This window comes from Prionailurus bengalensis, chromosome D3 (assembly GCF_016509475.1).
Source record: "Prionailurus bengalensis isolate Pbe53 chromosome D3, Fcat_Pben_1.1_paternal_pri, whole genome shotgun sequence".
Taxonomy (NCBI): Eukaryota; Metazoa; Chordata; class Mammalia; order Carnivora; family Felidae; genus Prionailurus; species Prionailurus bengalensis.
In genome coordinates this window covers 58,520,673-58,542,867 of record NC_057356.1, presented here as the reverse complement: position 1 = coordinate 58,542,867, position 22,195 = coordinate 58,520,673, and the positions used below count along the sequence as shown (strand labels likewise).

Here is a 22,195-nt window from a genome sequence, read left to right as displayed (position 1 = left end):
AGCCTCTGCAAATGCAAATGGCAACTCCTTCCTCACTTACTGCGCACAGATATTGTGACACTCGAAGTAGGCAAAGACGTGTAGGAAAGACATGCCCGGTATAGCCCTGTAGCTGGGACACCTAGCTCAGGCTGTCGCTTGGCCAGTTCTCTTAGAGAAGGGGTGGACAGACAGGAAAGCCGTAGAAGAGTCAAGCTCCGGGGAAGAGAGAGTTCCCAATTGTCGAACCCGCCTTTGGCCCCAAAGCTTGTCTTCTGCAGGGGTTCCCGCAGACCACCAGCCTCAACCCACGGCCACATTGCCCTGTGCGGCCTCAGCTCTCCCTGGGGAAGCCTGTTTGCCCCCCACCCCTCCTAACACCCCTCCAGGGAATACCCTCCCACTTCTCCCCATTGCTGCCAACACAGTGACTCAGAGTCATTTCCAAGGAAACCAAAAAAGAAAGAAAGAAAGAAAGAAAGAAAGAAAGAAAGAAAGAAAGAAAGAAAAGAAAGAAAAGAAAAAAGGAAAGGAAAAGAAAGGAAAAGAAAGGAAAGGAAAGGAAAGAGATTCCAGGCATCAGGGGAAATTAACCACAAAGCAAGTGGTTCCAGAGGGGCACTGACAGCACCCAGGACACAGCTCGGGGCTCCCAGCATTATCAACACCGTTCTCAGAGGAGGGGACATAAACAGGACATATGTGCAGGGGCGTGGGGAAGGAAATGAATGTTTCCCCAAAGTGGAAATTAAAGTTATCAATAACACTTTGTTGTCGTGTTTAGCCACAGGGCCCTCTCAGCTAAAGCAACCAAAGCAGAGCAGAGCAAAAGTTAGCAAGGGCCTTTTCACCAAGGGACGAATCCAGCTCTCGGTTCAGCATGGCCAGTTTGGGTCCAGATAGGTCTGGCTCAGCTAGCGCTGTGACAGCAGGGCACACTTGAGGGGGCTTCTCCTCAGGGTCCCCTCCCCCATTCCTGGTGGTCGCTTACCCTCCAGTGGGGCTCAGGGCCGGTGTGGATCCCACACACAGGATCCTGGGCACATAACTGTCTCCTTGAGCTCACGGTACCTGTATACATCCTTAAACAACACACTTGTGTGAATACTCTATCTGTAGCCCACAAAGGTACACACACACACACACACACACACACACACACACAGGAGTGTGTACCACACCAGGTGATGGGTTCCATTCAGTTTTTCTGTTAGTCCACTGTTGTTCTCTACTAACCGGGTAAAGTGAGTCAGGGCGAGGATCTTGCCATATGCACCTACAAGTTGCATGGGGACTGTCTGCTGGTTGGAAGTCTGAACCTCAGAGCCACGGGGCCGCTGGTTTTGGAGAACAGGAACAATTGGCTTCAGAATTTGTTCCAGACAGTGGCATTGGTCTCATTTTAACACTTCTGAAATGACCAACCAGGAAAGACAACAAAATGACGTAAATTGACCTAATAAGGTATGTACTGTCTTGTAGCTTTGAATATCAAGAGTTGGATTCTGCCTCGTCCAAATCATACAGAGATGTTATTTTTAAGTCTAGAATTGCAAATCGTAGGCAGGAAGGATTGCCAGCAGGGCATTCCATAGAAGGAGAAGGCCCGGGTGCAGGGAGGCAGGCCTGGCAGCTGGGGCCCCCGGGTCGGCCCTCCTTCAGACAGCTTCCAGAGGAGAGGAGGGCAGAGGGCAGCTTTCCGCCAGCCCGCTGTGTAGACAGCTCTACCTCCTTGCCGCTGCCCCTCAGGCTCCCCTTGTTTCATAAAGTGTTGCAAGTGGCCTGGCTCCTGCCGGCCTGCAGGGCTCTGAGAGGCTCGTCTCCTCTCCTCTCCTCTCCTCTCCTCTCCTCTCCTCTCCTCTCCTCTCCTCTCCTCTCCTCTCTTCTCCTCCGAGGCTGAAACTGTGCAGACAATAGGCCAGCGTGGAAGTGTCTGCATTCATATTCAGTCCTCTGCCTTCCCTTCCCTCTCTTCCCCTCCCATTCCTTCCCCTCTGGCCCTGGGGATGTATTTTGCATCCTTTAAATGATCTTGTTTATTCTATGTGTCGGAATATAGTTATCTGAATATTAATTATGGCTTTAGTGAAGTTCATCGGTTGAATGCAGGAATTGAGAATTCCTCCTTCACTTTCAGCCACCTGCTTTGATTTCTCTGTTTATCTGCTTGACTGAGCTGAAATCAGTTTCTGTAAGTGAAAGTCGGCTGCTTGGAGCAGATGTTAATGCTCAGAAATAGTGTACGGTCTGCTATTAGCATAAGTAGCATGATGCTAATAAATAGAGGTGCGCAGTGCTGGTGGCCGTGGTGGCGGTTGGAACTGAGGGACGGCAGCCTGCCCGGTGACTGAGCCTGAGCACTGTCCAGGGGAAGAGGGAGAGGCCCGGCCTGGGTGCTGGGCACATCTCTGCCCAAGCCAGCCCCACCCTCCCGTCCTCAGCACCCCGTATGCAGCCGGCTGGGGGCCGATGATTAATGACGGCGAGGGCTGTAACCAAATTGTAGTGCCATTAGCACCAAGTCACGACTGACAACTAGATCTATCATCTCTGAGGTTCCTATCCAGCTAACTAATTTAACTATGTGAATACGGGAAACGCTGCTCTGATGCCATAAGGTAAATATTGCCAAAGCCAGGAGCCCACTGGTGACTGTCAGTAACGAATGAGAGAGGAGAAATCCATCAGGACCCAGTGGCCAGGTCCACAGCCCTGGTTGGGTCAGAGATCTGTCTTTGGAATGACTCCACCATCCACCCCCGTGGAGCCAGGTCTGGACGGGCAGCTAAAAAGTGGGGACCTGGCCAATCCAAGCCCCTGCCTCCAGGACCTCTCCTACTCCTTGCCCCCTGACAGGGAGATGACAGGTGTCCTCACTCAGAGGACAGATGTGATCAAGGCAACACCTCTATCCCAATCCTCTGAATTTCCCCATCTCTGCAGCTCCCCACTTTCTCCAGGAGAGGGACGTGCAGGCGCTTTGATGAGAAACAGGTGGGCCTCACTTGTCACAGGAGGTGCTCCTGAAATAGTGAAGACAAATTGTTATTACCTTCATTTTTGTCTTCTTTCTTTCTTTCTTTCTTTCTTTCCAATGAATCCTATTGAAATGTGCTATGTTTGCTCATCAGAAGAGCCTTATAAGGAATCCTTTTTAGAAATGAAAGAATCCTCTGCATGTGAATAGTTGCCTTTTACTTCATCTGGTTTATGAGTTTGGGAGTCCCACACGGCCATGTTCCTTAAAGCCACCCCTTGAACTACAGGTGACTTATTCTCTGAATCAGAAAGCCCCCCTCTCAGATCACCCTCCTACCAGAGGGGGCAGTGACTAGGGAGGTTGGGGAGGCAGGGGGCAGAAACATGAACTCTGTGATGGAAACCCTTGATTCTCCAAGTCCTCGTCTGCCACGCTGGGGGCAGAGGTCTAATTGGCTCTCTGTAGCTCAGCAAATGTGGCATCCTCTCTGGGGTGCCCCGACTCCCATCCAGGGAATCGGGGATGAGCTCGTGGGATGATGTCTACGAAAGCAGACATTTCAGAAGACTCCAAGCACTCCAACAGTGTGACGGAGACATTTGTGCACAAGTACACATGTTGTTCTGCCTTGGACCTACAGACCCCAGCCCTGATTAAAGCCAAGGGCATGGTATCCGGAGTGACTGAGCCAGCTTGCAGAAAGGCTTCACACTGCATGTGGCCACCCACACCAGTAAGCTCAGAAGAAAATAATGGCAACAACCCAGATAATTCTGGGAAATTTAACTTCCATAAGAGATATCCAGATAATGGAAACAGAAAGACAGACCTCAGGTGCCTGAACAATTCTACAGTGCCCCCCTTTTCAGAGAAATGCACTAAGACAATAACTTTAGGTAATCGATAACTACCTAAGTAGATAATACACACCCTGTGTGTAGCACTTTCTCTTTTGCAAAGTTCTTTCTTCACTTTTCTCTGTCCTGAGGTTCAAAACTGCTCTATGAGGAGTGGGACAGGAATTGTTATCCCAAATGACAGATGAGAAAACTGAGTTTGAATATCATTGTCAAGGGAGGGAGGGCAGTTATTTCCATTGACAAAAGGCTAGGCTCATTTTTGTCAGAAAAAAAAATTAACACTGTGTCACTTGACTTTTTTTTCTTCATTATCTTCCAGAAAATAAAAAGTCAAACTCGTGACCCATGTGCCCTAATCTGGTTATCACAGGTGGGAAGGTGTATATTTCCCCTGCATCCCTCAAAGAGGCTGTTATCATTTCCTTTAAAGATGTGTTCTCTAATCAGAAAGCTATTCCAGATGTAAATGGGATACAGTCTCCCCAAAACATAGCATCCACCCCTCCATCCGTTACTGCACACACTCTGGGCAGGAGTTACAAAGGTGACTGAGATGCAGTCCCTTCCCTCAAAATACCTACAAAGAAATAAAATACAAAGCAGCATTTTCCCGAACTGCCACAGGAGCACACATTCAAAGTGCGTGGAATGTTCCAAAGAAGAAAGGCTGTCTCCTGAGGGGATGACTTGGGGAGCGACTGCACAGGGTGCCCTTCGATCTCGGCCTTGATGAATGGCTATGATTGCGAAATGCAAAGATCAGCAGAAGTGCCCTCTGCAAGGAGAAGGCTGCCTGAATAAGGCCGAGAGGAGCAGGTCAGGCAGGGCGGCCCCCTGTGCGGACCAGGCAGAGGGAGCTGCCCTAGGTGCTCCAGGAATTAGAGCCACAGTTGGGGAGCAGGGGCCATGCGCTCAGGCCCTTGCTCCAAGGGCGTTCCTGGCATTGGCACGCAAGAGATTAAGGCTAGAAGTAACAGAGAGATCCTGACGGGAGCTGAGGATGAGCCTAGATCACTCACCGCCCTGTAGTGACCAAAGTAGACCAGTGCCCTACCCCCCTGACCTCTGTGTGCCCTGCACTCAAGAACCCCAGCTGCACTGGTTCCCCTCGCTTGGGGCTGCATCCCACATATGGAAAGCCCTGCGGGACAGGGCCTCCAGCTTGGGCACGGGAGAACAGCAACTCCACCATGGAAAGCCTCCATTCCCAAACTTCTGTCGCCAGAGACCCTCATTTGGTTCCCTCCCACCCCCAAGTCCTCTGCTTCCTTAAAGGTTTTTGCCTTTAAAACAAACTGCTGTTATTAAATAAATAATTGATTCCCTTCCCCATTTTTTATTAATCAAAGGCTAATCAGAGGCGCAGATCGGCATGCAGCAACCAGTGTTAGCCACACGGAGTGGATATAATTCTTGCTAAAAGCAGCGAGGTGCTATTTTTGTTTTCCCCGTGCAGCCTCATCAAGGGGACATGTGTAATTTCCATTAGGCTTTGTGAAATACTGAGAAAGACCTTGGCTTCTGGGATTCCAGGTTGGCAAACTCAGCTAAAGAGTCCACACCCTCAAGGGATCCTGGAGGCCTGGAGAGGGGACACTTTGGGGACCCTGCTCCCACATGGTGGGGACCAGCTGCTGGAGAGAAGGGTCCACTGGCACGTGGCAGCTCATCAGGATAGGCAGCTCAGGACCCAAAGAGCCTTCCAGGGCCAAGATTCAGGCTGGAACCTGCTGTGGACAGAGGCTGAGGGTCCCCGGGGCCCTCAACAAGCCTGTGACTTCACCCAGCTCCTTCTGTCCCATAGCCAGTCCCCACTCCAGCTTCCTAGTCCTGGCAGACAAGACACCTTCTAAACGCCCACCCTTCCCTTGCTGGCACCACCCCCAGCTTAAAAGATACTACTGGCAACATCATGGTTCTACGACCTGGACCAGATTCTTATCAGTACTTTTTTTTTTTTTTTTTTAATCCTGCTGACTTTTTTCCTTCCTTTTTTTTTTTCTCCCTCTCTCTGTACTTATTGATCCCAAACGAGGAAAAAGTCTATTAATCCTAAACCCAGAGAAGATTAGAGATAGGGCCGAAAGGGCTTGTCAGGACAGAGCAACACGGGCATTATCTCCTGGGAAGGTGACCACGTCACCAGCAGGAGGAGGAAGGGGAACAAAGGAAGTAAAACAAAGAGTGGCCGCTCCAGGAAGCAAACGTGGTGCTGAGAAGGATCCTCCAATCTCCACTCCTCAACCACCTCCCGCCCTTCCTTTGGGATGGGAAGTTGGAAGGAGGTAAGGGGCAATAATTATGGTCATAGCCCACCTGCCAGCCCTTCTCAATTCTCAAAGCACCTTCTTGGGTAGGCAGAGAGGAGTTTTCATCTCCATTGAGGCCACAGAAGCCTGAGACCTTGCACAGGGTCCCCCACGATCAGGATAGCATTGGGTGATAGCCCTGTCCCGTCCAGTATGTGGAAGCCCGTTTGGGACTGCAGGACTGCTGGAGTGGCACTTGGCAAGGGTACAGGGGAACTGGATGACCCACCAGAGACTCAGGCAAGTTCCATAACCTCTCTCTGCCTCAGTTTCCTTTCTCTATAAAACAGACACAATAATTGTAAGAACCTTACAGGGTTATGGTGAGAATTATGAGATCATATGTTAGTCTTATTATTAATAAATCACGATTATTACATCTTCATCCAAAGTTCAGGAAAAGAGTCCTGCTCACTGTCCTCTGCAAGATGGACAAGGGGTGCAGTCTTTAGGGACAATACAACAGTAAGACCATGTGTCAACGATGATGTAACCAAAAGACCTTGGATCTGGGCAGTGACCGTCATCCACTCTGTGTGCAGATTGCATGGCAAACCCACAGAACTATCCACGGCAGCCCTTGGGGACCCGGGCTGTGGGTCTCAGCCTCTCTCCACACACCACTCCTCACTGACTGAATCAGAATCCCTTGGGGGTGAGGCTCAGGCACCATAACTTTTCAGGTGTAGACACTGAGGCCAAGGAAAGTCAAATCTGTGTCCAAGCTGGGGTGGCTACCGAGTGGTAACTGGGTGCCAATGCCCCTAGGAATAGGATCTACCCTGTCCTGCAGCTAGTACCACACCATGGTCTCCCTCAAAAGGTCAGCCCTAGCTTTTCCAGAAATCCACCAGGTGCAGGCAGAGCAAGTCCAGAAGCTTCTGGCTTCCCACGCCCATGGGAAGACAAGGCAGCAGGCTGTCTCACCTCCTGGAATGCCTCTTCTTCCAGTTCCCCTGCCTCCATTCCTCTCTCCAGCTTCCTCGATGTGGGAGCTGGTGCCAGACTGTTTGGATGCTCCCTTGTTTATAGGCTTCGCTGAAGACCTCCCTCATGCAGTGAGCCTGCCATACTCCATCCAGCCAAGACTGACGCTAAGGTCAAAGATGGTATCTGCAGGCTGAAGGGCAACTCTACCGATGTCATCTTGGATGGAGCACTAGATAGGGAGCTCCGTGTCCTGGCCACCTCTCAGGCTCACCGGGTGAGAGGATAAGTCAGGATCATCCATCCGACCACTTCCTGAGAACCAGATACATGCATTAGGTCATCGGTTCTCCCACAAACACTGGGAGGCTGGAACTGTTACTATCCCCATTTTACAGATGAGGGCACTGAGGCACAGAGGGACTTCCCTGGTCAACAGCAGTCTTGTGGGTATGGTTCTTTTTTGTTGTTGTTGTCATGTGTATTTATTTTTGACAGAGAGAGAGAGAGAAAATGCAAGCAGGGAAGGGGCAGAGAAGAGAGGGAGACAGAGAATCCCAAGCAAGCACTGCACTGTCAGCACAGAGCCCCACTGAGGGCTCAAACTCACAGACCGTGAGATCATGACCTGAGCCAAAATCAAGAGTCAGACATTTAACTGACTGAGCCACCCAGGTGCGCTGAGAGTCTGGTTCTTAACCCCGTGCTGAACCACCTTCACATGTGGGTCCTACTCTGGAGCTCAGTCCCCTAGAAAGCAATTGTGGGATAAAAAAAAAAAATAAAGGGATGAGCTAAGAGCAGATGGCTTGTTTTTTGTTTATTACCTACTTGAAATTATGTCAGTGAGACTCCAAGTTACTGATCTACAGAAGAATAACGGCAAAAGGGATGGTTTGGTACAGTGGGGGGAAATGGTGAACCAGGAGGCTGGGGTGCTGAGGTTTTTAAATTATTATAAAAATAACCCACACACAGTAAAAAGTACAAAGGGGTATATAATGAAGCGGGATTCTCCCTCCCATTAGAGACCCCATCCCACTCACCAGAAGGAGCAGTTTTTTGGGCATTCTTCCGGAAATATGTCAAGTACAGACAGGCACGTGCAAACACACCCACAGACACTTTCTGTTGTGGGAATTGGAATATGCTCCCAACGTTGCTATGCACCTTGACCTTTGACTTTCCATTAGATCTCGGACCTTTCCAAGTCAGCATGCCTGAGGATCAACTTACTCCATTTAGTAGCTGCAGAGTATCTAGTTGTCCAGATACTCAGTAATTTATCACAGCCAGGTCCCCACGGACAATTAGGTTCTTTCTAGTTTTGTTTTATTTTATTACAAATCACACACAATCAACATCTTTGTGCACATCTGCTGCACATAGGCATGCTTCCACCTGTAGAATAAATTCTTCCAAGTGAAATTATTTCAGTAGATTTGAGCATTGTACATGTTGACTGACATTTGCTTCCAAAGAGATTGTATCCATTAAGCTCTCATTAATTTTTTTGGAGCCCTATTCTCCCAAACTCCTTACTGACATTGTGTCTACCCAGAAAACAATTTTTGTCAAGACTTGGGTTTCATTCCTGCCTTGACACCAGATATGAGGCCTTGACCAAGTCACCCTGCGGTCTGGGCCTCAGCTGCCTCATTTGCGACCTGAAGGTCAGACTAGCTGATCTGTAAGGATCCCTTCAGCTCTTCCTGTCTGTGATTTTAAGTGTATCTATCCAGTGGCTGCAGTGTGTTAAACTCTGCTGAACCCCTGGTTTCTCCTAGCCTAAACGAATCTAAAATCCGGTTGGGGTGTAGAACACACCCTGAGAAGGAGCCACTTGGGAGAGCCTGAAATCAAGAGTGAAGTTGAGTGGTTTAGTCCACAGGCTTGTAAAGGGTCAAGGAGAGCGATGTCAGGTGTCTATGGCCAGGGCGGCTCCTTGGAAGCAGCACTTTTGTGGAAGGAGCAGGAAAATGCACAGAGATGGTCTGTTGTAGATGACAAATGACAATAGGAAACATTTTATCCCGCTCCTTCCCAGATCCTGAGAAGCCAACCCAAATCCACTCTCTCCCCATCTACCCCACTATGGGTTTGTTTTCCCACAGGGGACTGAAACCCGTGTCTCCCAGCGTGGTTTGATGTTCCAGCTCCCTAAGGATCAGGTCCTACACCAGCGGTTTCACTACGTACTGGATTCTTTATAGAAACATCAGTTCAGTTTGCTGTTTTTTTTGGGGGGGGGGGAATTCTACACATAAACCTTGATTAACCCAAGTTCTCAGAAAATGGAAGATTCTAATTAATTCTGTTTTCTGGGTCATATAGGGTAAAAAGGGTTTGGAGGAGGCTCAAGGTCCCTGTCGGCTTCAGTCAGCCCCTGCTGGTGACCCCTGTCCAGCAGGGTCCGCACACTGGCCACCTCTGCAGGCAAGGCTTCCAGTAGCCAGACATTGTTGCGGGTTGAAAAGATGAGTTCAGGCGCCGTTTGGGGCTTTGGTATGCTCTACGAAGCACAGAGCTTGCTGTCTTCTTGATACTTGCGCTCATTTGCCAAGGGCTTGGCTCATCTTCCTGAAACAGGAGTGGGGACAGTGGAAAGAGCATGTGCAGTGGGTGCAGGGTCCTCCTGATGTTATGCTATGTGGGGCTCACATACGTTAAGAGTACTGACCATGGTTTGTTACAGACGGAGAGCCTTTTAGTTTAACTTTCCACACTATAGATAAGGAAACTGAGGCCCAGGGATGCAGGGTGGCTTGTTTCAGAGCTCTCAGAACATTGGGGTGGTGACCACATGCTACAAGTCAAGCTCTTTCAGGATGGACAGGTTGCGTGACTATCCCATAAAGGGCAGAGCTGGGGCTCAAACTGTACCCACTGGGCACCAAATCTTTCCCCAGAAGGTTCCCAAGGGCCCAATAATCCCTTCTCTCTGGGCTTTGGAACCTGTTTGTCAGAAGGGGGACCTGCAGTCTATATTTTAGAGGGCACCTCACATAACCCTGAGGTGGGCTGTTGGTATGAAAGATGTCCCTCTACGATAAGCTGCTTTTAACGGTCCAACTAAAAATCAGCCTTAAAGAATCATCATATTTTTCATGCAAGTGGCTGTAGCCCAAGTCTCCCCCTCCCAAGCACGGAGCACTGGCTAGAGGAGCTGGAAAATCCTTGCCAGTCCCCACAGGTTATAAGCAGTCTCACAGCCAGGCAGATGTCAGTCACCTCTCTAGGTGTAATATCTACCTCCTTTGAAGGGTGCTTGTGAATTGAAATAAAATGTACCTTCTAACACCTTTAAAAAGGCTGCCTCACCCTAAGACCAGGCATAGTCCTATTCCTGGCCCTGCTGCTGTCTGGCCATGCCATGCTTCTCTGCCACTATTCTTCCAGAGCTAAAGAGAAGATACAATCATTTCCACGCCACCTACCTTCCAGAGCTGCGGGGATAATTGAGGTCAGTGGTGCTCAAACTTCAGTGCTCTTCAGAGCCCCTGGAGGGCTGGTTAAACACAGATGGCCGAGCCCCTCCCCAGAGTTTCTGATTCAATAGATGGGTAAGGCCTGAGAATTTTGCATGTCTAATAGATTCCTAGTTGATGCCCATGGGCCCATACTGCAGGTCTGGGGCCACCTTTTGAGCACTGTGAACAAGGGAACTTGCAAAAGGGATTTTTATTATTAAAAAATGCAGGACCCTTCTTTAAAGTAAAAAAGTACTATTTACTCAATTCCAACACCATATCTGATAAATTTCAATTTCATCAATCTCATTTGCTCATCTAAGAACCTATGGAAATTTTAGGAGATATTATAGACCAGTCAGCTAGTCACCAAATGAGCCCACACCTGACAAATGAGCCTACTCCCTCCCCACCCTTTAGGAATGGTCAACTCAAGAAACCAGAAGACTCTCTTCTCCACACCGCCCCCCCCCCCCCACAAAAAAGCTTGTTCCCATCGAGAACATGTCTGGCTCCTACACACCCCTCCAGCTGTACAAACCTGGTCACAGACACCCAGAACCCGCACATACACAAACATGCAAGGTTGCTCCCACCCCCTCCACACACCCTGGAAACGCACCTGCGAAAAGGCTGTCTGCGGTGAGCACAGCTGGCTCCCCATCTAGATGTGGGGGTCCTCTCCTAACATGGGGCTATTGTCTGAGTTAGAAGGAACAAATTAAAAATGGAAAAGATTCCCAGAAGTCATTAACCCCAAATCAGAAGGGCCTGATGTTGGTTCCTATTGGTGAAGACACGTGTTAATGGGCATGAAATCTGGAGGGAGGGCCATTGGCCTAGGCTGGAGGTGGCTGTCGGCGGCAGGGGCAGTCACCACAGGGCTTGGAGCACTCAGGGGCGACGGGCAGCTGGAGCCACCCTGTGGCCAGCTCAGGACGGAAGGGGAGGCAGAGAAACACAACAGAAAGGGTGGTCCCACGAGCAGGAGGCACCGAGGAAAGAGGAGAGGTTTTAACAAAGAGAAAAAGGAGGAGGGCAGAATGAGAAAGGGAGGGCTGGAGATCGAGAAGCCCCGGGGAGAGGAAGGGAGGCGCAGACAAAGACAGCGGCAAGCCGACAGCGGGATGGACCCACGCCGCCAGACTGGAGCGTCCCAACCCCGGCCCGCTGGGGCTCCTGTCAGCTGCTGAGGTCACTGACACTGATCCCCTGGGGGCCACGGACAGAGCGCACAAGGAGCAGGAGCGGAGCGCGGGACGCGGCTCGCCACCCCCAGGGGGCGATGGCCGGCGCGGGGGAGGCGGATGGAGGAGCCCACTCTTTTTCTTCTCCTCCCCCCTCCCTGCCCTTAATGGCTCGGTAATTGATTGGCCCCGCGTCCTATTTTCACCGCGGGCGGCCGGCGCCAGAGGTCGGCTAATATCAATATTTCCCGCGGCTGCTCCGCGGTCTAGATCCTCCTGCTCCAGGCCGCCCCGCCGGCCGAGAATTTACCTTTGGTTTAACAAGAAGTGGGAGCTGAGTCAGGGATTAGGGCTTGTCAAGTCAAGTCAACACAAATAAAAAAAAAAAAAAAAAGAGGGGGATGGGGAAAGAGGAAAGACATTCGTCAACTCGGGGAGCAATCACGACAGCCTGGGGTTAATTGTGGGAAGGAGGAGGGAGGAAGCCAAGGAGGGAAGAGGCGGCGGCAAAGAGGCAGGGCAGGGAAGAGATGAATGAGGAGGGAGACAGAAAGGGATTTTAAAAGACCATGGAATCCTTATTCCTGTGGTTGGCATTTGAAGCCATCTGTAATTGGCCATTTTCCTTCTTCCCACCCACCTTGTCACCCCACAGCCAGCAACACCACTCACACAGGCACCCCTGCAGCCTGACCCATTTCCTTACCTCTCCCTCCCCCATAATATTTTCTGGTCCTACTTTAAGTGGCTCTTTCTCTCCAACCAGATGTGACTCATTCAAGGCAGAGAGAAGAACTAACATTTATGGAGTATTGCTGTATGCCAGGCACTGTGCCAGGTGATAATCAAATATTAGCTCATTGAACCTCCTCAACAGCCCAGAAGACAGGCTCCATGGGTGCAGGGCAGGGGCTGTCCACTCCCCTCGATGCACAGCACCCGGCTTCCTTCGTGTAGCTCATTCACAGTGGCAATGTGTTGAAAGATGGAATAAACGTACAAGCAAACGGCAGCCAGCCCATGCAGCACAGACACTGTGGATGCTCGGTGAGCCTGAGTGGGTTGCCCAAAGCCATACACTGTCCTCTCTTCCACTCCTCCTGTCTTCACTTCTTGTTGAGTGATTACCTGTAGATGATTGGTTTGTGGCTCTTTATTAAAGACGGTGTAGAGACTCACGTTCCGCACTGGGATGCAGGACCAGGAGGTGGTGGCAAGAGACTTTGTGAGACAAAGAGCAGGGCAGCCAAGAATACCGTCCAGGTGGGAGTCCTCTTAGCAAACCATGGGGATCTCCACCTGTCCCTAGGCCCCATTCTGCCCACAGCCCGAGCTGCAGGAGTCTGTCGATGAGCATCCCATGAAGTGCCCGAATTTCCCAGAACCTCACAGGGCTAACGGTACTCCCCCAGCAAGCCTGTCTTCCCAGGCTGGATCACCAAACTTCTTATCCTCTGTCAGAACTGCGCTTGTGTGTCTCAGGATCTCAGAGCTGGGGCAGCCTGGGGATTGGAACACATGGTGGGTCCAAGTGGTAAACAATGACACTGGTTCCTCCAGGACACTGACCTCACCTGCAGGGGAGGTTGGGGGTATGAATGGATTTCCTGATACCCCAGAAGAACATCTGGGGTCCCTGTGAACCCTGCTCCTGGCCCCAAGAGACCCGAAAGAGGGTGAGTGGATCCAGATCAACTCTGACCTTTCAAGAGCTGCCCAACAATTGAATCTCTTAATGCTTCTGCAGATCCATGGGGTCCCTGTGTCTGTTCTTACTCTGATCTGAGTACTGAAGGCTCCCAAGCCCAGCACATCTGCACATGTGCCCTGCCACACGGTGAGCCCTCAGGGAAACAGAAAGAGGAAAGCTAAGTAGTCCCCACCCCCACGTTCCCAGTCTAGTTGTAGAGAACAAACCTGTGCACTGCCAACCAATTACAGAACAATGTAAGGGGGCGTTACATCATCCTGTGGTTCTTTACACTGAGAATTCAGCAGAGTTCAGAGACAGAAGAGCTCAGTGTGGCCGGACTGATTGGGATGGTTTTGTGGAGGAAGGGGGACAGGGAAGGGGTGAACGCAGTGCCAGAAACTAGAGGTGGATGGAACTGATGAAGGGACCTGGGAGACTGGAAGTTACCCTGTAGAGTGAGCTCAGAGAGGCTGGAAGGAAGCCAGAGAGCAGAGATATATGGCCCCAGGGCCTTCAGTGGGCCCTGCTGCCCCATCAGCAGGTGTAAAGTGAGGATGGGGCCTCCGTGATGGCCTGGGGCTCTGTCAAACAAACAATCCTGCGCCTGTTGAAAATTCCTCGGAGCCCTCCCTCAGCTCTTCTCTCAATCTCCCTGCTAATGTGAGTGAGGAGCATCATGACTTTTACAGATATGATTCATTGCCCCCTCCAACACACACACACGCACACACACACGCACACACACCCCTATCTTGTCCACCTGGCAGAGTCTTAGCAGACAGATAAGTGTATTTCTCCTTGTGGTTGATTCCCGGATCCCAATCTCAGTCCATCCCCCATCAGTGTCAGCTCTCTCCCTGAGTCCTGGTCCGGCTAGGGGCATAGGGAGATGTGTGCTCCCTGCTGCCTGGGGCTTATGCCTGGTGCAGGCCAGCATAGAAGAAGCCAAGTTGGTCACTGTGCTAAGTGGTAGACAGTGGAAGGCAAGGGCAGGCATACAAGGACAGGAAGAGGTTGCAGGGATCATAAGAAGTGGGACCAATTTAGAACATAATCCGAGAGCTGCCCTTTAGTGAGGTCTCACCACTCTGTGCTGGCCACCGGCTTCCATGAACTCGCTCAGTCTTCACATTTCTACCAGAAGGGAGGTGCTGTTTCTCTTCTCTTACAGATGGAGAAACAGAGGCCACAGAGGTTAAGAGCAGAGGTTAGTGGCAGAGACGGGGTTTGACCCCTGGGCTGCCAACTTAGGAGCCTCAATTCTTAAACTCACTGGTGCTGTGTGATGATAACCTGCTGTAACCAGGTGGCTGGAGAAGACAGCAAGTCCCTTTGTGACTTCATAAAGAGGGAACTCGATTTTCCCGTATTCCAGAGGGGGTACGTGAGATGGTGTCCCCTGCTCTCTGTGACTGTCACTCCTTCGGCCCTCCTGCCTGCTTGGCAGGATGAAGGACAGGTTTTCATAGGCAGACAGGAGAGGCCAGGGTCATTGCCGGCAAAGGCTCACCCAGCGCTGCTCCTGCCGCCCAGACGTGTGCTCTGATCGTCCGCTGAAAATGTCACGCGGGAGACAGGCACGCTCTGATCTTCAGAGAGCTGCGGTGCATCTGTGATGACATGTGGGCATCAAGATTTGCATATTTATTATAGATAAGCTGTCAAAATGTATGTTGTCAATTTCACCTTATACTCCAGATTTAATGGTGCGCGTAAAGGACAGAAAATCTTTAATATTAATATTAATATGATTTTAGATTATAAGACCGCATTGTAGATATCAATCAGCCAACCCTTAAGGACATGTCACTCGAGTTGATATAGTTTATAGAAAATTAATGTAATCCATCCTGTATGATCTATTACAGGGGCATGAAGAGAAAAAAGAGCGTGTGTGCTTGGGGCGGGGGCTGGGGGGCCATTATTACTTGCCACAGTTCTCCATACGTGCTCATTTGTGTTCGTGCCTGAAACATCAGAGAGGGGAATTGGCGGATTTCAGACTCGGCACGGACCTTGGGGATCCGCCGTGCCAATGCTGTCACTTTGCTAGGAGGAAAGGAAGGCCCAGCAAGGGGAGTGATGGGGCCACCGTCACTCAGCTTGTTGGTGGCAGAGGTGGGCCTGCGCTTTGTGAGGGCTCTCTGCACGTTGCCCAGTGTGCCCCGTGACTCCCTGATATACTCCCATCCTCCTCCTCGTCCCCAGTTATAGGAGGCTGCTCGGGAAGGTGGCTTCTTCATCTGTTTCAAAAGATTCCAGGGATCCCCTGGTCTTTGAAGGACTCCTCCCCTTGAAGAGGGGCCTGCAGGGCCTTGGCCATGGACAGAAGGGCTTTCCTGGTGATTGCAGAGGTGCCAGGATGGTCTCAAAGCCCCCACTGCTCACTCTACCCGTGTTCTGACACCTGAGGCTTTGGCACTGACACTCTTCTTACTTAAATCATGGACTAAACATCTATTAGGGGCATGGCAGTATGATGGGAATAGAGTGACCACCAAGAACTGTTCTCTCTGGGTGGGAAGGGATAATCCCAGGAACGTCTTAGAACCTGGGCTGAAGCCCCTGCCCCAGCCTAAGGTGGTGCCATCAGCATTAGTTAAGCCCTAGGGTTTCTGAAATGGACCTTTTTGTTCCCAAGTGCCACCCAGGCTAGATGAGGCCTCCAGGGAGCAGCAGTGGCTCCTGGGCTCCCAGCTCTGCTCTCAGGTCCTGTTCTCCCCACTGCCTACCCAGCCACCCGCACCCAGCTGCCTTCAACTATGCAGAAAAAACTCAACTTTATTTTCCATGCAACCGCCCAAAGTCTATAGCCCTCTGCCAGCTGGGTCAACAGGTAACCCAAAGCCCATCCAGATCTGAGAGACCAGCTCCAAAATCTGTTCCCTTGGTTGCTCAGCTATAAGACAATGGCTGACCAAATAGTCCTTGTCTAGGCCTTCATGTCTACACCATAAAATGCAAATGAAAAGACACACGCTGTGTACCTCACACACTGCTGGGCACGACCCGAGAAAGGTGGCAAACACATACAGCACCAGGTGTGGTTTCTGCAGCTCCGGGTCTAGAACCCTGGCACTGCTGGACAGTAATGTAGACAGAAAGGAGGGGCTGTTCCTGGGAGCTTCTGTTGGGGGGGATGGGCAGCCCACTCTTCTGGGGTGAGGCTCAGCTAATCCGGGCGCCCAGGGCTTGAGGAGAGAAGGTACAGACTAGGGAACATGAGAGACAGTATCCCTGGTCTGCAGGCCTCCGCTCCTCCAAGGGCCTCAAGTTGGCTCTCTGGAAGCCCTTACCTTACCCAAGGATGTGGAAGCAACAATATGTTGGTGCCTGAATGTCCACAGTAACCCCCTCACAAGGCTCAAGAGAACACCTGGTCTCTCCCCAGGCTTCCAGCCCAGGAATCTTCCCCTCAGCCCAGGCCCCAATCCCTGCTCAGTTTCCCCCGTTCACTCCCTCTCCCTCTTGAAGAATCAGGCAAGTCCTGGTCATGGTAGTTCACGACGGTGGGGCTTATAAACCTCCCATACTTCTTATCGGAAGTAAGACCAGGCCTATCAGGGCTCCATAAATCACAGAGGCATAGAGGGTGGGCGAGGCCCAGGCCACTGGGGAGACACAGGGACCTGAATGGACCCAGCCGGATAGACACGCTCTGGGCTGCACACAGATCTCAGCATCTTACTTACATACCACAGCAGACGATCAACACCTGAAGCATTTTTCATCCTGTTCAGACTACAAAAGCTTCCTCGGATACTTCTGTGTTAGTGATTCCGTACAACGGCAAAATGCTGATAGGAGAATTTTTTTTTTCTTTTTTTAATCTTCCACCAAAGGCTGGGAGAAAGATGACCCAGAGAAGGGGGAGGGAAGTACAAATGAAGCCAGACAAAATGAGGAAGGTATGCCATCCTTGAGCACGCTTCTTTTTCCCAGGAAATGTAGTAAGTCATGTGAAGGTGAGGGTTTGGATCTGGGAGAGTGTGGCCATCCCTACTAACCCTGTTGGCTCAGAAACCCACCAGGCTCACCCCATCCCTCTCTTCTCATCACCCGCTGCTCTGGGGCCCAGCTATTAAAGGTTTAAAGTGGAGTGAGTGGGGACAAACCTGAGCATCCAGGAAGAGAGGAAACACAGGTAGGGCCAGGGCAGCAGCCCTGCTCTGGCCAGGCTCCCACACTGCCCTCCTCTCTGTGGGCTCTTAGCACCTCCAAGGGGAAGTAACAGGAGACAGTTCTTGGCTCCCTCAAACTCAAGGAGTCTTAATCTGATGCTCTCAGCCTCCTGTGGGTGTGGCGGATGATGGAGTAGGGGGTGGACCATGATCAGTTTTAAGAGATCTCGTGATTCCCTAAAATTATATGAAAATGGCATATGTGTGCATGTATGCCTACATGTGTGGGTATATTCGTGCCTGTGTGTGTACTGGGGACATTTTTCCAGGAAGAATGCCTTCAGCGTCCCTCAGATTCTCAAAGGGCAAGGGACTCCTCTGAACCATTAAGGAACCCCTGGGCTTTCCCTTCAGCTGCTGAGCTGTAGAGTCAGGGCCTCATGAGGCAGGCAGTGGGCTGCCCGGTGCACAAGGCAGGACCCTACGCTTCGTAAATCAAACTCCAGCCAGAACAAGATAGCTTGCCGGTGACAAGGGTGGGAGGTGCTCTCCAGGGCCGGGCAGCCAGTGGGGCATGAGCGGGCTCTCTGTGTGGGAAGGGAAACCAGAAGGGCATCCCAGCGGGCTTTGGCTCTGAGCACATGGCTTTCTCGCAATCTCTCGTCCTTTGTGCCCCGTGGCCCGCCAGGAGGTTGTTTTCTCTCCCTGACCCCGTCTGTTCAGCTCTGTGTCACCAATATCTGTTTTTATGTATTCTTGGGTCCCCTTTCCTTCGTTTCCTCCATTAATACTTCTCGTTCAGGGGAGGATAAACAGGGTCATAATCACGCCATAAAGTGAGCCACAGGCTGCGTGTCGCTTATTGCCCAGGGGTCTGCTAATTGGAATTTATAAAGTTCAATAAAAACTATAATCCAATAAGGGCTGAAAGTCTTCTTCATTTATCTTAGGGGTAATATTCTCCCTGCCCGCCCACCCGCCTGCCTGCCTGCCAGCCAGCAGGGAGGCCAGGGCACAGGGAGCGGGCACCAAACAGGCCTTCCCAGGGGGCCGCAGAGTTCCTAAGAGTCGCTGGCCCTGAATCAACGGCAGGGTGGCCAGCTAAGGGAGAGTGGAGGGCCCGGTGGGGGCAGCTCCCACCCAGTCAGACATGGTGGCCACACCTCAGAGGCTGGGAGACCTCCACGGTCGTAGCATTATCTTTTATACCATTACAAACTTTCCCGGTTACGGCTCCCCCGACCCATGCAATTGCCTCCCCTCCGACCCCCAGCCTCTAGAAGAACTCAGGCAATCTACTGTAGAGAATCCTGTGTAAGGGTGTTGGGTGCAAACCTGGGATTGAAGGTGCCTTCCCTGTCCCTGGCCTCAGGAGTTCCCACAGAACAAAGTGCCACGGTCACCGCATGGCATATACCCACCCAGAACTAGAGCTGTCTCAGTCACCCAACCTGTGCTCTATTGGCCACCACCCACAGTGAGGGAGGCAAGAGAAGGTGGGGAAAGGGGTTCCCACAGCCAAATGGAGGCTCTGCGCCCTGAAGACAGTTAGAGAAATATGTCAGATAAAGCGGCAAACTAGCGTTCTGGTTTGCCCCAGGGACACAGAGGTTTCCCGGACATGTGAACTTCCTGCTAAAACTGCAACAGAAGAATGGCACAAGAGGGCACTGTCTCCGACGTGGGCTGAGTGGTGGGGAAGGCAGATGGAGCTCACCTCCACCAGGCACCTCCTGGGAGGACCCATCACCTCTGCCTGTAGCCATTCTGGAAATATCACCTCTCCCTAAGTACCTCCTGCAAAAACCATGGAGTTTCCCATCACCTTCCAGGAAGCCCTTATTTGAAAAATAAAATGAGTGCCCTCCAGCAGGAACACACCTGCACCCCAGTTCCAAATGCAAACAGCTGGCCCATTGCTGGGAAAGCCAGGGCTCCAGGCACTCTGCAAGTGGGAAGAGGGGCAGGGCTCTCAGCCTTCCAACCAGAACAGAAAGAGGCAATGACTAAGCCCCACGGCCGTCGGGGCTTACTGGGGACTAGGTGGAAGGAGAGACCTATAGAGCCGCTGCCCCCACCAATCCCCATGCTGGGCTGGAGAGTGTGTGCATGTGCGATGCCAAAAGTAGATGGTGCAGCCGCCACAGCCTCCCAGGGCCCCACAGTCTCACATGGAGATAACAGAGGCCAATGCAGCTCTTGGGGGAGGAAAGGTTGGTCAAGAGGTGAACCAAGGAGGAGAATCCCAGTGACGTACCCCAGGTGCTAAACTTCTCAGAGAAGGGGACCCGACTTGCTCTTTGGGCTCGAGAAGGAACTCCAGGAAGAAAGAATGTCTACAAGTGATGGAAGAATGGTCCAGGAGGGTGGGGCAGAGCCCTGCAGCAGAGGGAACAGCACGTACCCGGGTCTGGAAGAGGGCAGAGGGGAAGGCGTGGTGCACCGGGCAGGCAGGGGCTGGGGCCTCTGCGCTAAGGAGAGTGCAAAGTCAGGAAATGATTTTTTGCCAGAAGAGGCATCTTTCCACCTGAGAACCAGAAAGATCTAATACCCTAAACCCACCTAATCCGTCTCCAGCCTCTCTCCCCTTTCCCTTCATACCCTCATCATTCATTCATTCATCCATTCATTCACTCATTCATTCGTTCCACCAAAGTGCATCAAGGGCCTCCAGGTACCCAGCCCAGTCCAGGTGGCAGGGTCCCGGCAGTGAGGAAAGCAGACCGAATCCCTGCTTTCCCATGGGGTCAAGTGTCCTCATCCAGATCATCCACCCTGGGTCCTGACTCTGCTCAGGCCGTTCCCGTGCCCTGGCACGCCTTTCCTTTTCTCCACCCAGTCCAGGCTTTTCAAGCTGGGGATCCCCACCCGCTTTGTGAAACTCCATCTGCCCTTTCTGATCATCATCTCTCTTCCCCTAGTGAAGCAGCAAGAGCAGCAGCGGCCAGGGCCCACTCTCCCAGAACTCTCCAGGCCCCAGGCAGGAGGGCGGCACCCCTGTCTCTAACACTACTGCTGAGGCACTGATCCGGCACCAGCCTTCCCTACCCTTCCCTTCAGACTGTCAGCTGCATGAAGGAGGGGTCCCTGCCTCCCTCCAGTGCTGTTCTCACCATGCCACCTCCACTAGTTCAGAAGGAAAGAGAGCATGACTCATGACTCGTGCTTTAAGCTCCCTTTGGAGGGTGGGCCAAGAAACGCCAATTCCTACTACTTCTGTGCGGGAAGCCTTGGCCAAGGGAAAAAGGCCTTGAGAGGATGAGATCCTCAAGGAAGGAGGTCAGGACGGGCAGAAGGCTGGCGGGGGTGCAGAGAGATGCACGTAGCCGGGGGAGGAAAACTTGTTGCATCGGGAAATGATGAAAAGCAAAAACAAAAAAAGGGAATAAGGGAAGTCACTGGGAGAGGCAAGATGGAGTGTAATCTGAACCACAAACCCACCTCCTCCAGGCTCTGGAAGGCTTTTACTGTACTATAAAAACCACTGCCGAACAGCAAGCCTGCTTGATGACAAAGAGAGATAATTGGCTCTCATGCAGATTTAAGCCCAAAGTTATCAAATAATAATAGCACGCAGAAAGAGACACAGGCAAATGGGCCTGGAGAGCCCGCTTCTTCCAAAGGACGAGGATTTGTTAAAAGTATCTAAATTATGCTCCTGCAATGGAACAGGGAAATGGGGCATTTTTTTAAAGAAAGATTTTCTTTTAATGCTTGGATACATTTTTAAAAGTTCCTTTATAATTAGGGCTGTAATTTATATAATTTATTTTTAAAATATCCTTTTTTTAATTTCCACCCGGTCCAGTTAAAGTTGAACTGAAAAGCCCACAGTAAATGATTTTTTTAATAAAACCGTTTAAAGGAGCCCCAACCTGAAGCAGAATAGATATGTGGATTTTCAGAGAAGAGGGGGAAAAAAATCATATATTGAAAAAATAAATTTCCTAACCCATTTTACACCCCAGATTTTATTACCACTGGAAGGTTTTTAAAATTCTAATTCCCTGTGCTTTCCTTAAACTGTTTGTTTACCACCAGGGGGGCTCCTTGGCTTGGGACCAAGAACTCAATGGGTCAGCTTCGGATCAGTTTCAGATGCCTGGCCCAGGCAGTTTCACAACCCCCCTTATCCCTCATGTGATTTGTCTGTTTCTGCATCTACCTCCCTCTTCAAGTGAACTCTGAGCCCCCTAAGATCAATACCATGCTAGAGGGAGAAATCTCCCTTCTCCCCTCTTTAACACCCAGCACTGAGCTATGCATACAGTAGTTGCTCAATAAGTGTTTGCCAATGATGTGCCACACTATGGAGAGGCCCTAACCCGCCAACCGAGTGAAGGCCAGAAAACCTTCACAGGGACCTGCGGTTCCTGCTATAACACCCTCTTCCTGACGGAGTGGTGAGGAGGTCATCTTTTCAGTGCTTAACCAAGGAGCCCCTCAGATGTGGGTAGAGGAGCCAAGAGCAGATCACTTGAACACCAGGGACAGAGAGCATAAGGGCTGTGGTTGTTTTGGCCAGGTGAGATGGGGCAAATGCAGAAAGAGGGACCAAGAGGAGCTGTCAACTAGACACACCAATGTCCCCGTCTTTCCAGGGACTTGCCCTGAGCATCTCCTATGTTTGCTGGGCTCAGCAGAACCATCACCTAAGAGATGCCCGCTC

General features: G+C 51.2%; 1 protein-coding gene and 1 long non-coding RNA gene across 51 annotated transcripts in view; one reads left to right on the top strand and one right to left on the bottom strand.

Annotated features, from left to right (window-relative positions):
• CELF4 (CUGBP Elav-like family member 4) overlaps positions 1 to 22,195 on the top strand; it is a 297,443-nt gene that overhangs the window by 28,808 nt on the left and 246,440 nt on the right. The gene's annotated exons all lie outside the window — the stretch shown is intronic.
• Positions 12,489 to 15,184, bottom strand: LOC122470721. Its single transcript, XR_006293980.1, has 2 exons — positions 14,490 to 15,184; positions 12,489 to 13,286 (listed from the first exon to the last, which is right to left on the bottom strand). It is a non-coding gene; the product is annotated as an uncharacterized LOC122470721 (long non-coding RNA).